The 18,609-nt window shown below is 41.2% G+C and overlaps 1 long non-coding RNA gene across 1 annotated transcript in view; it reads left to right on the top strand.

Moving 5' to 3' along the window:
- LOC139161724 (uncharacterized) overlaps nt 1-15,694 on the top strand; it is a 45,224-nt gene extending 29,530 nt beyond the window's left edge. Inside the window, exons 2-3 of the long non-coding RNA XR_011558151.1 lie at nt 10,203-10,372; nt 15,372-15,694. This is a non-coding gene — a long non-coding RNA (uncharacterized lncRNA). The remainder of the gene's footprint in view (nt 1-10,202; nt 10,373-15,371) is intronic.
- The last annotated feature ends 2,915 nt before the right edge of the window (nt 15,695-18,609 follow it).

Genomic DNA, 18,609 nt, shown 5'->3' on the forward strand with positions numbered 1-18,609 from the left:
ATGCTGGTGAGACCACATTTGGAATACTGTGTTCAGTTCTGGAGACCTCACCTACAAAAAGATATTGACAAAATTGAACGGGTCCAAAGACGGGCTACAAGAATGGTGGAAGGTCTTAAGTATAAAACGTATCAGGAAAGACTTAATGAACTCAATCTGTATAGTCTGGAGGACAGAAGGAAAAGGGGGGACATGATCGAAACATTTAAATATATTAAAGGGTTAAATAAGGTCCAGGAGGGAAGTGTTTTTAATAGGAAAGTGAACACAAGAACAAGGGGACACAATCTGAGGTTAGTTGGGGGAAAGATCAAAAGCAACATGAGAAAATATTATTTTACTGAAAGAGTAGTAGATCCTTGGAACAAACTTCCAGCAGACGTGGTAGATAAATCCACAGTAACTGAATTTAAACATGCCTGGGATAAACATATATCCATCCTAAGATAAAATACAGAAAATAGTATAAGGGCAGACTAGATGGACCATGGGGTCTTTTTCTGCCGTTAGACTTCTATGTTTCTATGTTTCTATATATGCTGCTAAAGCCTCAAAAGAGGAAGAAATTGCCAAATCTATAAAGAAGGGGGATAAAACCTTCTTCAGATATATTAATGATAAGAAGAAGAAAAACTGCGGCATCACGAAGCTTAGTACCGGGAATAATACATGCATTAATGGGAATAAGGAGATCGCTGACCATTTCAATAGCTACTTCTGTTCAGTTTTCTCAAAAGACACCTTACAAAATAATACTATAGAGGGATATAGCATTGCTTCCAGCTGTACGGATTCAGCTCCAGTGATCTTAGAAGCCGATGTCTTAGAAGAACTTGAACGATTAAAGATAAATAAGGCAATGGGTCCAGATGGCATCCACCCCAGAGTTCTTAAAGAACTCAGATCTGTCATTGCTACCCCCCTGACTGATTTGTTTAACCAATCCTTGTTAACAGGAGAAGTTCCTGAGGATTGGAGAATGGCCAGTGTTGTGCCTATTCACAAGAAGGGCAGTAGAGAAGAAGCTGGTAACTACAGGCCAGTTAGCTTGACATCAGTTGTAGTTAAAATGATGGAGACTCTACTCAAAAAGAGGATAAATCAGCACCTAAAAAACAATAACTTATTAGACCCAAATCAGCATGGCTTTACTGAAGGCAAATCATGTCAGACTAATCTCATTGATTTCTTTGACTATGTCACAAAGGTGTTGGATGAAGGTGGTGCCGTGGATATTGCCTACCTGGACTTCAGCAAAGCCTTTGATACGGTTCCACATAAAGAGCTGATAGATAAATTAGTGAAGATTGGACTTAATCCCTGGATAGTTCAATGGATTTGCAGCTGGCTGAAGCGTAGACATCAGAGAGTTATTGTTAATGGCGAGTATTCTGAGCAGAGTCAGGTTACAAGCGGTGTGCCACAAGGATCTGTTCTGGGTCCTATTCTTTTTAATATATTTGTGAGTGACATAGGGGAAGGTTTGGTAGGGAAGGTTTGCCTATTTGCCGATGACTCTAAAGTGTGCAATAGGGTTGATATTCCTGGAGGCGTCTGTAATATGGTAAATGATTTAGCTTTACTAGATAAATGGTCTAAGCAATGGAAACTGCAGTTTAATGTTTCCAAATGTAAAATAATGCACTTGGGGAAAAGGAATCCTCAATCTGAGTATTGTATTGGCAGTTCAGTGTTGGCAAATACTTCAAAAGAAAAGGATTTAGGGGTACTGATTTCTGACAGTTTCAAAATGGGTGAACAGTGCAGTCAGGCGGTAGGGAAAGCAAGTAGGATGCTTGGCTGCATAGCTAGAGGTATAACAAGCAGGAAGAGGGAGATTATGATCCCATTATATAGAATGCTGGTGAGACCACATTTGGAATACTGTGTTCAGTTCTGGAGACCTCACCTACAAAAAGATATTGACAAAATTGAACGGGTCCAAAGATGGGCTACAAGAATGGTGGAAGGTCTTAAGCATAAAACGTATCAGGAAAGACTTAATGAACTCAATCTGTATAGTCTGGAGGACAGAAGGAAAAGGGGGGACATGATCGAAACATTTAAATATATTAAAGGGTTAAATAAGGTCCAGGAGGGAAGTGTTTTTAATAGGAAAGTGAACACAAGAACAAGGGGACACAATCTGAAGTTAGTTGGGGGAAAGATCAAAAGCAACATGAGAAAATATTATTTTACTGAAAGAGTAGTAGATCCTTGGAACAAACTTCCAGCAGATGTGGTAGATAAATCCACAGTAACTGAATTTAAACATGCCTGGGATAAACATATATCCATCCTAAGATAAAATACAGAAAATAGTATAAGGGCAGACTAGATGGACCATGAGGTCTTTTTCTGCTGTCAGACTTCTATGTTTCTATGTTTCTATGTTTCTAGACTGTCTATCTTCCAATACTAGACTGTTTTGTCTAGTATTGTAAGAGGTGAAAGTATGGGTGTGTTTCTCCTAAAGTCTACCGTCATTTCTACTGTTTTGAGTATATTCAGTTCCAGATTGTTTCGGTCACACCACAAGGTTAGTTGTTCAACCTCCCATCTATATGCGGATTCATCATTGTCTTGAATGAGGCCGATCACTGTTGTATCATCTGTGAACTTCAGTAGTTTACAGATGGATTGTTAGAGATGCAGTCGTTGGTATATAGAGAGAAAAGAAATGGAGAGAGCACACAGCCTTTGTGGTGGAGGTGGAGGTCTGTGCTAATTGTACAGGTATCTGGTGATGTGATTCTGCTTAGCTTCACCTGATGCTTCCTGTTTGTTAGGAAGCTTATGATCCACATGCATGTTCAGGTGCCGCTAGCTTAGTTAGAAGAGTGTTTGGAACGCTGAACTAAAGTCTACAAAGAGGAACCTTATGTAGGTTTTTCAAGATTCAAGATATTGTAGGATGTAGTGCAGAGCCATATTAACAGCATCATCTGTTAATATTAATGTTAATATCTGTTAGTACAAGTGCACTAGAGTGCCTTCCGTCCCCTGTCCTATTGCTCTCCTATATCTCCTATACCTTTCTTCTATTCCTATGTCTCTTCTTCTATTCTTTCATTGATATGTTCTATTACTATATCTTCTTTTCTATTCTTTCTTAGATATATTTTACTATGAGTATCTCCTCTATAACCTTCATCATGTATTTTACTATGTGTATATATATATATATATATATGCCCACTAAAACCCTCATTGTGTATTGGACAAAATAAATGAATGAATGAATGAATAAATAAATATTTGGTATGCAAATTGCAGGGGGTCTAACAGTGGATCTGTGATGATTTTCAAGTGGGATACCACTAGCCTTACAAATGTTTTCGTAACTCCAGCTATTAAAGCAACTGGTCGGTAGTCATTCAGTTCTTTGATGGTGGGCTTCTTCAGCACTGGGATGGTAGTAGAGTGTTTGAAGCAAGAAGGAACATGGCATATCTCTAGAGATTTAGTGAAGATTTTGGGCCAATTGGTCAGCACAGACTTTTAAGCAAGAAGGAGTTACCTTGTCTGGGCCTGGAGCTTTTCCTGGCTTCTGCCTGTGAAATAGATCTTGCACTTCCTTTTCTGTGATCACCAGGGGTTGTGAACCCAATGGGATGGGGTCAGTTGCAGGAGGCTTTGCTGTTGTGGTGTGACTGAGATGGGACTTGTGGAGATAGGTGGCTGTAGTTTCCTTTCAAACCTTCAATAAAACAGATTCAGGTCATCTGCCAGTTGCTGATTTCCCTCAGCCTAGGAAGGTGGTTTGCAATAACCAGTGATATTTTAAAGAGTTTTCCACATATTTGCTGGTTCATTTGTTTAGAACTGATTCTTTTAGCTTTTCAGAGTAGTTTCTTTTTGCTCATCAATATACTCATCAAGGCCAATCAGTGGAAACGTTCTTGCACCTTAAATTCAGTTTTTAATCAAGGGAGGAGGACCAACATTGTGAACTACAGTAGCCAGGAGCCATATCATCGTCCACAGGTAATAATCCTCAACATTCAGTAACATCTTCAGGCCCATCCATCTGTCTAGAAAATGATTCTGCTTGAAAAGCATGTATTTGAAAGCAATGCAGCTGTGTTACAATCCAGCTATCCAAGTTGCTTTGCTTCTTTATATAGAATCAATAACAGAATTAGGAATTAACTGGAAAGTGTAATTTTAAGAACCCCCTTATTTATGCGAGCCCAGCCTTTCCGTAAAAGAATTAGTATGCTGTAAGCAAGGATGACACTATTTCATCTTGGTACTGCAAGTCATATGTTTAATTGGAAATGATTTCAGTTTGTTTCTGCAATGTCCTCACCAAACAAAGTAGCACATGATTGTGTTGTAAGCTTCTCATACCTGGGGGAAATTTGATAAGGCTCTCAGGATCTGTATTGTAAGCAGATGGAGCAGTCTGGACCAATAGGAGAAGCCTCTGCAGTGGCATCATCCACAAGAGTAAGGATGGAATGATTACTGCTGGCTGGTCAGACAACATTGGTAATGAAAGATTCATAAGGAGATGATGCTTTATGGATGAGTATCTAATACTGATGCCAAGACACAAGTGTGATGTAACTAATCCATACAATTCATCCTCCTGGAAGAAACTAATAGAGTGTGTTGATTAGAGATAAAATGTTTTAACATCTCAGATACAGAACTAAGCATTCTTCCAGCCACAGCTTTTAAGAAATTGTACTATTTGACATGTAATTCAGGAGTGAAATGCATGCAGCTCTAACTGGCTCACACAGGCCAGTAGGCCTGATCGCGCAAAGCCCCATCCACTTCCCCCACATCATGACGTCACTTTTTTGGGAACAGTTTTCACGTTCTGCGCAGGCGCAGAAGGCTTTGCGCGCACACATTTGCAAGCCGGTTGGGGAGGTAAGTGGATTTCTCCCTTGGTGTAATTGCATAGAAATATTAGAAGTAGCCTGCATCTGATCCCAGGAGGTTTTGTGTGATTTACTTCTCAATTAGTATGTAGCAGATTATGTAAGGAAAATCCCTATGAAACATTACTCTAAAGCAGGGGTCGCCAATCTTTCGGACCTCATGGACCACTAAATTCATAGAAACATAGAAACATAGAAGACTGACGGCAGAAAAAGACCTCATGGTCCATCTAGTCTGCCCTAATACTATTTCCTGTATTTTATCTTAGGATGGATATATGTTTATCCCAGGCATGTTTAAATTCAGTTACTGTGGATTTATCTACCACGTCTGCTGGAAGTTTGTTCCAAGGATCTACTACTCTTTCAGTAAAATGATATTTTCTCATGTTGCTTTTGATCTTTCCCCCAACTAACTTCAGATTGTGTCCCCTTGTTCTTGTGTTCACTTTCCTATTAAAAACACTTCCCTCCTGGACCTTATTTAACCCTTTAGCATATTTAAATGTTTCGATCATGTCCCCCCTTTTCCTTCTGTCCTCCAGACTATATAGATTGAGTTCATTAAGTCTTTCCTGATACGTTTTATGCTTAAGACCATCCACCATTCTTGTAGCCCGTCTTTGGACCCGTTCAATTTTGTCAATATCTTTTTGTAGGTGAGGTCTCCAGAACTGAACACAGTATTCCAAATGTGGTCTCACCAGCATTCTATATAGCGGAATCATAATCTCCCTCTTCCTGCTTGTTATACCTCTAGCTATGCAGCCAAGCATCCTACTTGCTTTTCCTACTGCCCGACCACACTGCTCACCCATTTTGAGACTGTCAGAAATCACTACCCCTAAATCCTTCTCTTCTGAAGTTTTTGCTAACACAGAACTGCCAATGCAATACTCAGATTGAGGATTCCTTTTCCCCAAGTGCATTATTTTACATTTTGAAACATTAAACTGCAGTTTCCATTGCTTTGATCATTTATCTAGTAAAGCTAAATCATTTACCATATTACAGACCCCTCCAGGAATATCAACCCTATTGCACACTTTAGAGTCATCGGCAAATAGGCAAACCTTTCCTACCAAACCTTCCCCTATGTTACTCACAAACATATTAAAAAGAATAGGTCCCAGAACAGACCCTTGTGGCACACCGCTTCATAATTTTAAATCCCGCAGACCACTAATATATATATATTTAAAGATAAGCAGTATTTAGTACAATATTAAAAATGCTAATAATTTTTCGACGGACCACCAAAATTTTCTCACGGACCACCAGTAGTCTATGGACCACCAGTTGGTCACCACTGCTCTAAAGTGCTGGTATCTATTGATGCCAATCTGCATTTTACAATTCATCAACAGAACCATATTGTTAGCCCTATAATAATAATAATTATTATTTATTAGATTTGTATGCCGCCCCTCTCCGGAGACTCGGAGCAGCTCACAACAGCAAAGCACAGTACAAATCCAATGATTAAAAAGAACAGTTAAAACTCTTAGTGTTGTGGTTAGCTCTGGCCCAGCTCCTGCCCCAAGGACTGTGGATGTGGGGGAGACATCCACATGCTGCAGGCCTGTTTTGCCCCCGGTGGAATCTGATGATGAAGGCTCCTCTGACCAAGAAGACATGAGTGACATGGAGGAGGAGAGTGTGGCAGACAGCTCAGAAGGAGATCCATTATCTAGCTCCTCCTTGGATTCAGAACAAGAGTTAATGATACAGCCACGCATGCGGAGAGCGATGCATAGGCAACAACAACTGAGAGATTATTATCAAGGAAAATGAGGCCACCTGTGGTTGGGTGGGGCTGTGGTAATTAGTGAGGCTGCTATAAATAGCAGCCTGTGGATTTGGCCATTGTGGAGGATTATCTGATCGTTGTGTTTTGTGACTGCTTTACTGACTTTGCCTTTTTGTGTGCTGATTTTTCCCCGCTTTGAAACTAAACCAGAGCAAAGTGTGTTTCACTTTGTGAAAGAAGGACTGTGAATTGCCTCACAGCTGCAAGCTAAGTATCACAGAACTGATAAGGGACTTGTACAAATTACCAGTTTGTTTGGAGACGAGTGCTCTTTGCTATACCAAAAGAGGGCTTGGTTTAAGTGAATTTTCATTATAAAGAACATTGTTTTGAATTTTCAAACGTGTGTGTGTGTCTGAAATTTGTACCTGTGAAGTTTTGGGAGGATTCTATCAGAGAGCCCGACAGAACACTTAGTATAAAAACAGTCATACATCCCAAACAAAGCATACATAAAATGAAACAGCCAGGGGAAATCAATTGGGAAAGACTAAGCAACAATCAGTTTGTAGATCTAAAACAACCTTCCAAGAATTTGTGAGATTAGAAATGCTAAATGAATAAATTTTAGGCCAATGAGCCCATGACCAAGCAATGTTCCATGATCGTATTGTTATATATCCTCTTTCATCCAACTGGTAGAAAATGCTAGAGACACTGGCATATGGATTTTGTTTCCTTTAGCTGTTTTGAGGATGTTTGTTCTCCCCCACCAGTATTTGATTTATATACATACATGTTAATAGGACACAGAGGAAGCAAAGAAGATATCTATTTCCACCAGGTACCATATGATTCCCATGCAGAGGCATTTGCACGCCAATTTTTGGTTGAATAGCTTTCTTTGTTAGAAAAGATATTTACTCCAAGTTCAAATAAAAAAACCACGTATCACAAGGATGCCCCAAATCCTTGAAGCTGCCCATTACTAGTTGAGTATGTGTATATACCCAGTCATCTGATCATTCATAAATAATCTTCCTGACCCAGAAAATGATTCTATTTATTCTAACTTCATGAAAGTAAAGACCTGGTATTCAGATGACATTAACTCAAAACATCCCCTGATCTTTTAATAGTGCAAAATAAGTTTATTATTTATGACTAATTCAGTCTGAAGGCATTCGATTTATAGCATAGGTAGACGTAATCAAATAGAGGCAAATCCTGCCAATTTGTAGCAGAAATGAAATGGGATGATCCAATGATGCGTGATGTATATATGCTTTTAGAAGACATCTTGAGAATCTTCCCTTTCCAGGATTCATAGGACAGTTGTCAGACAAATCACAACTTGTGAATAAGTTTTGATTTGTTTGGCACATAAAACAATTGTTGATCCTGTGAATTTTGGAAAGGGAGGATTCTCAGAACATTTTGTAAAAGAAAAGAACATTGAGATCTCATTGGATCAAATTGCTTCCAGTCTTGACTAGACTCTAAAGCAGTGTTTCCCAACCTTGGCAACTTGAAGATATCTGGACTTCAACTCCCAGAATTCCCCAGCCGGCATTCGCTGGCTGGGGAATTCTGGGAGTTGAAGTCCAAATATCTTCAAGTTGCCAAGGTTGGGAAACACTGCTCTAGAGGATTCTAGAGTTTATAAAGCTTTGGCATACACTGGTCACAGGCCATACTACACATGAGAGAATCTTTGCTAGACAGGATAGATTAAAACAGAGGTCACCAACTGATGGTCCATGAGAAAATTTTGGTGATCCACCTGGGTGGAGGAGCTGCTCTGGGATGACCAATGGGCCAGTCCTGTGTCTAGAGCTCTGGGATATGGGACCAATCAAGCAGCTTGTTGTGGGGCTGAAAATCTTCACCATAGAGGGTGGTATGTGCAACATGCAACTTTGCAGGTGGTGCAACATGCCAAGAGTAGCGCAGCTCTTGTCGGCCAGAACGAGGTAATGATGCTATTGCGGTAAGGGAGGCGGAAGCATAGGTAGACTGAAGCAATGGATGTCAGCAACCCGCGACACTGCCATCCCTCTGCTGTGGCTCTCTGTTGGCTGAACCCACCAGTGGCTGGTCCCACACCTCACCCTCCCCTCGCAGGGTCTGAGATGGTAAGGGTGGGGACTGGAGACCCGCTCCATCTTTCAGAGCGGGAGCAAAGCATCCCTGTATCTGCTTGTAATCTCTTGCTGGGTCTCAGGGGTGCCCTTTTTGGTGCTGCACGTACCTCGGTCGCTCGGGGAGACGCACAACTTCCTCTCTGTTCTCAAATACTGGCCTGGCCCTGCCATTTCTCTTCATCGCCGCTGTTGGTGCCTCCATAGCTTGCCCACTATTCTTGCAGCACCTTGTGCAGCAGTTAAATCTGGCATGCTTCATAATGAAGGAGACGATGTACCCTTCTCTTCTTGGAGCCCATTGCAACATGGAGCAGTGGCCACAGCCGGGTTGGGCAAGTGTCTTGGGGCAGAGGTTATGCATCTCCCCAAGTGACCGAGGTGCGTCAAGCACCAACAAAGGCTGAAGAAGCACCTGCAAGACCCAGAGAGCAATGGAGAATCAGAATGGGGGAGAGAGAGAGAGAGATGAGAGAGAAAGAGAAACACGTGAGAAAGGGAGAGAGATGAGAGAGAAAGGGACAAAGAGCCGCCCCGAGTCTTCGGAGAGGGGTGGCATACAAATCTAAATAATAAATAAATAAATAAAGAGAGATGTGTGAGAGAGATGACAGACCGAGAAAGAGAAACAGAGAGATGAGAAAGAGACAGAGATGAAAGAGAGAGGGACAAAGGGAGAGGGGTGTGTGAGAGAGATGACAGAGAAAGTGGGACACAGAGAGAGATATGAGGGAGGAACAAAGAAATGTGTGAGAGAGATGAGAGAAAGAGAAGGAAAGACAGATGAGAGAGAAGGACACAAAGAGTGGCAGACAAAGATGTGTGAAAGAGAGACAGAAAGATGAGAGAGGGAGAGAGAGAGGAACAAAGATGTGAGAGAAAGATGAGAGAACGAGAAAGACAAACAGAGTTTAGAGAGAGACAGAAATAGATGAGAGGGGGGGACAGAGAGAAAGAGAGATGAGAGAGAGAGAGAAAGAGAAATGTGAGACTGAGATGAGAGAAAGAGAAAAATAGAGATCAGAGAGACAGAGATAGATGAGAGAGAAAAAGACAGACAGAAAGAGATGAGAGAGAGGGAGAGAGAAAGAGGGATGTGAGAGAGTGAGATGAGAGGAAAAAAGAGAGATGAGAGAGAGAGGATAAGAGAAAGAGAGATGAGAGGGAAAGGGAGATGGAGAGAGCGAGTTCTGGATTGATATTAGTGGTCCGCGGGATTTAAAATTACGAATTTAGTGGTCCCTGAGGTCTGAAAGGTTAGTGACTCCTGGATTAAAAGGTCTGAATGACATGCAGTCCAATAGACAATGTAGCCAGAAAGCTGTTCCTGTAACAACTGTTCCCAGATTCACTATCAACATGATTGCTTTTCTTAAAGGAAAAGAGGGCTGATCTTCCCTGCTTTTATTTTTGCAGAGTCATTCCACTTCTTTGAAGGCACCAAGCCAGCTGGGTAACCTTTAGCCAGTCACTCTCTCTCAGTCCTAGAAAGGAGGAAAGGGCAAACCACTTCCAAGAAATCTTGTCAAGAAAATGATGTGGATTAGTCTGGACGTTTACCAGGAGTAAAAAAAATGGACTCAAAAGTACGTATCCACACCCACCCACCCACAAATACCCCACACCACAAAATGTATTTCCTAATATAAGGCAAGGATTCCTCGTCTCTGGCACTACTGGTGTGGTCCTGGAGACCAAGGCAAGCGTGTTGGGGCAAGATTCAGCTTCTGTGCGTGCGTAAAAGCAAAAACCCACCAAAAATTGGTGAAATCTCCCACACGTGAGCATCCTCAAGAGATTTTGCTTCTGGCGCACGTGCAGAAGCCATATCACGCATTGGCATTCCCATTCACATGTCAACACAGAGAATAAACAAACAAACAAACAAACAAACAAATAAATAAATAATAGTCTCAATTCCATGCCTGGAGGGAATTGAGGCATGGGGGAATTGAGACCCTCTTCCCCCTAGGCCTTTACAATTCTATGCATGGTATGTATGTATGTATGTTTGGTTGTTTATATTAATGGGTTTTTAATTGTTTCTAACATCAGACTACTATTGTACACTGCTTTATTGTTGCTCTTAGCCGCGGCATACAAATAAATAAATAAATAAATAAATAAATAAATAAATAAATAAATAAATAAATAAATAAATAAATAAATAAATAAATAAATAAATAAATAAATAAATAAATAAATAAATAAATAAATAAATAAATAAATAAATAAATAAATAAATAATGTAGCCCGTACCAGGTGCAACCAGGGGTAGGCAGTAGGCAGGACGGGGTGGAACACAGTTCCACCGGCGGAAATGAAGATGTGTGCACAGCTCCAGATGATCAGTGGCTGTCACTTCCTGGAGTACTGGTCTCGGCCCTGCTCTCCTTTTTTTCCCCTTCTGCTGCTGCTGCGTCTGCGTTCCTTGCTTTTTTCCTCTTTCCCCCTTCCTGGCCTCAGATGACCTTCCCTCTCTCCTGCCCGGCTCCCCTCCAGCCTCACATGGCCACCTCCTGCCTGAGGTGCAAGCAGAAGGCATGGGTGGAAGCGGCGCTGGCAGCATTTATGCTTCAGGCAGCACCTGTTCGCCTAGCTACCCAGCCTGAGGCAGGGGTGGGGTGACCCAGGAAGGAAAGCCCGGGAAACGCGAAGCAAATTCTCACCCCAGCGAGCGACACTGGTAAGGTTTGTAAGTCAAGGACTTAACAGTTCACTTGATTATCACATGGCCGGCAAGCCACTCCTACCCAGTCACATGACTATTAAGCCACACCCACAAAATAAGCCACACCCACAGTGTGGCAGTACAAATTTTGGCAGCCCATTACTGGGTGCAACTCACTACTGCCTAATACAACTTGGACAGCTTTTCCTGGAAAACAGGAGGGAATGGATCCCTTTGTTCTTTGATCTGGGGATCTTTATTGTTGCAGCCACCGTTTGGTTCTGTTTCTCTGGTCTGGCATTGAAACTTCATTAAATTAAGAGTTTTTGTCTTTAGCAATGTGAGAAAGCTTGAAGGTAATCACTCTGCTTCTGACTTCGGAGGAAATGTAGTTTATATATAAATATGATATATTTATAAATATCATATTTATATTTTTGATAAAATGCAGGGCACGTGGATTAACCTTGTAATTTTACATTTGCTATTTGTAACACGAATGCCAGCATTAATAAGCGGAAGACACTCACATTGTTGCATAGAGTTTGAAAACAGAATTTTTAGTTCTGGTAACAGGAGCTTGTAATTGCCTAAGCAATGACACAGAGCTTGTTCATCACTCCCCCTGCTCATCAGACTCATTTTTGCTTACAATTTCTTGTAAAGCTTTACGACTATAAAGTTGCCTTAGCTGTGCATGTGACAGAGTGACTGAAGTGGACTCTGAGATCATCCTGTTTCTACTGGAGAGAGGAACCTTTTGTGATTACAAGCTCTCCAACTTCTGGAGAGAAAGGGACTCACTTTCCTACAGAGTTGGTGGCTGCCGAGCAGCTGTGGACATGCTAAACTGGCAGGGGTCTTCAACCTCTGCCACTTTAAGACTTGGGGACTTCAACTCCCAGAATTCCCTCAACCAGCTTTGGAATTCTGGGAGTTGAAATCCACAAGTCTTAAAGTGGCCAAGGTTGGAGACCCCTCTGTGCAACAGCACAGAGGAAAGAGAAACAGGATTAGTAACACAATGACGCAACACCAAGTTTCTTTCTTGGACAAGGTCCTGTCAAGCGATGGTCAAGCAAGACACCTTTTCTTAGAATCCCCTGAGTTATGCCATTGATAGGGGAAGTCCCTTTATGGCTCAATGTTTAAGCTACAGTTCTGTCCTTAGTAGTTTGTTTTCAGAGAGTTCCACAAGTACCGCCAGCAATTCACGTACATTTTTCTTCCAGCTAATTATTTTAACATGCTTCTTCTTAGAAAGCTAATGTTTAATACTCCCTGGGGAAATTGTCTTTTCCAATAATCTACTGACAGTATAGCTTAGTCTTCGGAGAGGAGCGGCATACAAATCTAATAAATTATTATTATTATTAATAATAATAATAATAATGTCAATACAACACAGCAAACGAGATCACTATGCTGGTTTTCATATTTCATCACCAGTTGGGTGCTTCCCAAGCACCTAAGACTGCATGATGTAGCGGCGAATTATGTTTGCCGATCCCAGTAAAGCGGCCTTTTGCAATTGACAGATGGAGATTTTGTCAATTCCGATGGTTTTCAAATGTCCGCTGAGATCCTTTGGCACTGCGCCCAGCGTGCCAAGTACCACTGGGACCACTTTCACTGGCTTATGCCAGAGTCTTTGCAGCTTGATTTTTAGATCTTCGTATTTCACTAATTTCTCTAGCTGCTTCTCCTCAATTCTGCTGTCTCCTGGGATTGCGATGTCGATGATCCATACTTTCTTTTTCTCCACAATCAGGATGTCTGGTGTGTTATGCTTCAGAATTTGGTCAGTTTGAAGTCAGAAGTCCCACAGTAGTTTTGCTTGCTCATTTTCGACCACTTTTTCGGGCTTATGGTCCCACCAGTTCTTTGCCACTGGGAAATGGAAATTATTATTATTGACATAATAATAATAATAATAATAATAATAATAATAATAATAATAATAATAATAAAATAATAATAATAATAAAAATAATAATAAAAATAATAATAAAAAATACATTTCTAGTTATAGACCAGTGGTTCCCAACGCTTTTCAGTCCACCGCCCCTTGGTGCTACAAACTCATCCTCACCCCACCCCATCCCCACCCTGAGGTGGGCGTTGCTGGGTGGTCAGGTGACCGGGTGGACGTGGCCAACTTGTAAAATGTGATGAAACTCAACAACACTCTTGCTTAGCAATCAAAATGTTATGCTCAATGGTCTTTCTTTTGTTCTTGTTTTGCTTTGCTCCTGGTTTGCTCCTGGTTTGCTCGGGCCTATCGGTTATTGGAGAGTTGGTCACGAAGGGAGGGAGCACGAGGCTCCGCCCAGACACTGCCATTTGGGTTCTTTTACCCTCTGCCCATGCACAAAATATTCCATGCATGTGCAGAGGGTAAAAGAACCCAAATGGTGGCATACAGGCGGATGGGCGGAGCCTCGCACTCTGTTTGCAACCGGTTGTCCAACGGTGGGCTACTGCCCGGACAGGAGAGAACACAGTAGGGTAGCAAAAATGGAGCTCCACCCCAGAGCACCCAATTTGCACTGAATTTATTGAAAGAAAATGCAGGGCATCCTGCATAAGCCACGCCCACAGTGTAGTAGTAAAAATTTTGGTAGCCCTTCACTGCCAACAACCAATAGGCATGAGCGAACAGGGAGCATTCCACCCTGAGTCTACAGAGAGGGGTGGCATACAAATCCAATAAATAAATAAGCATCCCCAGGATCAACTGATCAGAATTCAGACATTTGGCAACTTGTTTCTACTTATGACCGTTGGTCATGGGATCCCCTTTTGCAACCTTCTAAGAAGCAGAATCAATGAGGAAACCAGATTCACTTAACAAGTAGGTTACTAACTTATCAAGTGCAGTGATTCACTTAACAACTCAGGCAAGAAAAGTAATAAAATGGAGCAAAATTCACTTAAGAAATGCCTCGTTTAACCACAGAAATTTTGGCACACTTGTCGTCATAAGTTCCAGACTTGCCTTTATTGTGTTATTCAAAACTAGATTGGCTGAGTACTGTCACGTATCTTTGTCATATATCTCAGGTTCAGTGTAAGACAGCTATGTATATTAATATGATGTATGGCTTCTAACTGTGGCCTTTCCTTGTGCCTTTAGATTGCAATGTGAAACTTGCATAAAACTAAGGAACTTGTAAGATGTGTCATAAAAGGGTAGATGTGAACCTTTCCTTCTGCAATCTTTGTCCTTCCTTTACCCTCTGCTTACTCACCCTTGTTCCTCTTCCTTGTCTTTCTGCTTCATTAAAAAAAATGGCTGGAGGGCAGAGGTCATTCTGAAATATATTTCAAAGCCCTAAAGATAACAATGTCCTTGCAGAATTATACAGGTAGTCCCCGGGTTACATTATTCCCGACATACGACGTTTCGTCGTTACGACGACCCAGGGACAGCTTTGAAGCCACCTCTGCCGCCGCCGCCTCCATTCAGGCGAAGGGATCTCCACGGTGGGTGGTGGCTTCGGAGACCCCGCGGATACCCCCTCGCCTGAACGGAGGCGAAGGCGTCTTGAAGGAACCAACAGCCGGTTCTTCTCGCCGCTGCATTGCCGCCTCCGTTCAGGCGAGGGGATCTCTGCGGTGGGCGACCTCAGAGGCTGCTGCAACACAGCGCCGAGAAGGACCGGCTGTTGGTCCCTTGAAGACGTCACTGACGCCTCCGTTCATGTAAATCGGAAATACAGTATTCCGACTTACACGGAAATTCGGCTTACGATGCCCCGTAGGAACGGATCGACATTGTAAGTCGGGGACTACTTGTAAATCATTATACATCCTGTAACATTAGAGGATCGGGTAAATACTATTACCTTGAATCTATAATGCATATAGCTGCCCACCTTGTCTCTCAGAATGTCCTTTGATTTTTTTTAAAGGTTCCTAAGGCACATTTCTTCAACCTGATCTCCATTGGATATTGGATTTCCACATCATCTGCACAGGATCCTGTAATGCCACTTTTGGACCATGAGAAGCAACTGCTTGAAATGCAGAAATTAGTTGGGCTTGCATAAACCTAAGGAACTTACATACTTCTGTATGATTATGGCATTTTATTTATTAGCTTTATTTATTTATTAGATTTCTATGCCACCCTTCTCGAGGCGACTCAGGGCCTCTGGAAGTCTTCATAAAGACTTCTGGGTTTCTCCATTTAAGAACTGCAACCTTTCCAATCAGGAAAAACTCAACTATTAATATAATATCTCCGAGACCGCCTGCTGCCTCATGAATCCCAGCGACCAGTTAGGTCCCACAGAGTTGGCCTTCTCCGGGTCCTGTCAACTAAACAATGTCGGTTGGCGGGCCCCAGGGGGAAGAGCCTTCTCTGTGGCGGCCCCGACCCTCTGGAACCAACTCCCCCCGGAGATTAGAACTGCCGCTACCCTCCTTGCCTTTCGTAAGCTCCTTAAGACCCACCTTTGTCGTCAGGCATGGGGGAACTGAGACATCTCCCCCGGGCATATACAATTTATGACTGGTATGTTTGTATGTGTGTGTGTGTTTAGAAAATGGGGTCTTTTAAATATTTTTAAATAGTAATTTAGATTTGTTGTAAATTGTTTTTACTTTGTTGTGAGCTGCCCCGAGTCTGCGGAGAGGGGCGGCATACAAATCTAAATAATAAATAAATAAATAATAAATAAATAATACTGCCTGTGTACTTAATAATATTTTCCATCATATTAAATGGTTCCTTTTTTTCCCAACAACTTTTGGAGCTGCATTCAAGGCAGGTTTCTGAATGTCTGGAATAAAAGAACACGAGGAGACAAAATCTTTATCAGGGTCACTCAATCAATTCAACTGGTTACCTCAGTGTGCAGTTATTTTTAAGGCACTTAAAATACAACAGTTTTTAAAGACTGGAGGCAAAAACATATCTATTGAATATCAAGATAATTTTGAGTTGAAGTTGTTTCAGTTAATTTGGTCAATTCACTGAGCAGCTTTGAATGGAGGAAGTGGCAAGACACTCAAGAGTCAGAAGGCAAATCTTGAAGAAAAGAGGTTGGGCACAAAGCAGATGATTCCCATAAATAATCTCACTTTCTGTACAATTCAGTTTTTACTAATTGAACATTGGCCAGGAGAACAACACACATGCTGTCTTCTAAATTTTCTCATTTATGGCATGTCTTTAAAAACCTTTAGCAGGAGGCCCTAAAGACCAAGGTGAGATTTTGATTGGGCGATGGCCCTGCCTGTCTATAGGAAAACAAGTCTCATTTGTAGACATTTCCACAGTTAATCTATTGATGAGGAAAATGTTTTAATTAGTAGTGGTAGGAACTGTTAACCTTAAAGAAGCCTGGTTCTCTAAGATATGGAAATCTCTAAAGTGGCACTTGGGTGGTAACTATAGATAATGTAATTATGAGGCTTCAGGCTAAGTTACTTTTATTTTTAATTATTGGATATCACTCTTTATATAGGTGTGTCTAAATTTTAGATATTTTTTTGTAGCGTAACCACTGTGATTTTCACTTCCAATACATAGAAACATAGAAACATAGAAGACTGATGGCAGAAAAAGACCTCATGGTCCATCTAGTCTGCCCTTATACTATTTCCTGTATTTTATCTTACAATGGATATATGTTTATCCCAGGCATGTTTAAATTCAGTTACTGTGGATTTACCAACCACATCTGCTGGAAGTTTGTTCCAAGGATCTACTACTCTTTCAGTAAAATAATATTTTCTCATGTTGCCTTTGATCTTTCCCCCAACTAACTTCAGATTGTGTCCCCTTGTGTACTATTTTACACTGGAGACTTCATATTGGTATTGCAAGGTATACTTATTATTTCTGAACTCTGATGTTTGTTTTTTGTACTGTTAGAAAAGCAGGAAAGAAAGGGATTGTTCTTGCTATGTTATATATGCTCTTTGTCATCCATAAAACACAAAAGCATCCAGAACTAGATTCTTGAAGATCCATAGAAGAAGATGTTGCAATTGCCCTCAGGTTGTACAGTATTGTCATATTGTTAGAAACATAGAAACATAGAAGTCTGACGGCAGAAAAAGACCTCATGGTCCATCTAGTCTGCCCTTATACTATTTTCTGTATTTTATCTTAGGATGGATATATGTTTATCCCAGGCATGTTTAAATTCAGTTACTGTGGATTTATCTACCACATCTGCTGGAAGTTTGTTCCAAGGATCTACTACTCTTTCAGTAAAATAATATTTTCTCATGTTGCTTTTGATCTTTCCCCCAACTAACTTCAGATTGTGTCCCCTTGTTCTTGTGTTCACTTTCCTATTAAAAACACTTCCCTCCTGGACCTTATTTAACCCTTTAATATATTTAAATGTTTCGATCATGTCCCCCCTTTTCCTTCTGTCCTCCAGACTATACAGATTGAGTTCATTAAGTCTTTCCTGATACGTTTTATGCTTAAGATCTTCCACCATTCTTGTAGCCCGTCTTTGGACCTGTTCAATTTTGTCAATATCTTTTTGTAGGTGAGGTCTCCAGAACTGAACACAGTATTCCAAATGTGGTCTCACCAGCATTCTATATAGTGGGATCATAATCTCCCTCTTCCTGCTTGTTATACCTCTAGCTATGCAGCCAAGCATCCTACTTGCTTTCCCTACCGCCTGACTGCACTGTTCACCCATTTTGAGACTGTCAGAAATCACTACCCCTAAATCCTTTTCTTTTGAAGTATTTGCCAACACTGAACTGCCAATACAATACTCAGATTGAGGATTCCTTTTCCCCAAGTGCATTATTTTACATTTGGAAACATTAAACTGCAGTTTCCATTGCTTAGACCATTTATCTAGTAAAGCTAAATCATTTACCATATTACAGACGCCTCCAGGAATATCAACCCTATTGCACACTTTAGAGTCATCGGCAAATAGGCAAACCTTCCCTACCAAACCTTCCCCTATGTCACTCACAAATATATTAAAAAGAATAGGACCCAGAACAGATCCTTGTGGCACACCGCTTGTAACCTGACTCTGCTCAGAATACTCGCCATTAACAATAACTCTCTGATGTCTACGCTTCAGCCAGCTGCAAATCCATTGAACTATCCAGGGATTAAGTCCAATCTTCACTAATTTATCTATCAGCTCTTTATGTGGA

This window comes from Erythrolamprus reginae, chromosome 1 (genome assembly GCF_031021105.1).
Source record: "Erythrolamprus reginae isolate rEryReg1 chromosome 1, rEryReg1.hap1, whole genome shotgun sequence".
Classification (NCBI taxonomy): Eukaryota; Metazoa; Chordata; class Lepidosauria; order Squamata; family Dipsadidae; genus Erythrolamprus; species Erythrolamprus reginae.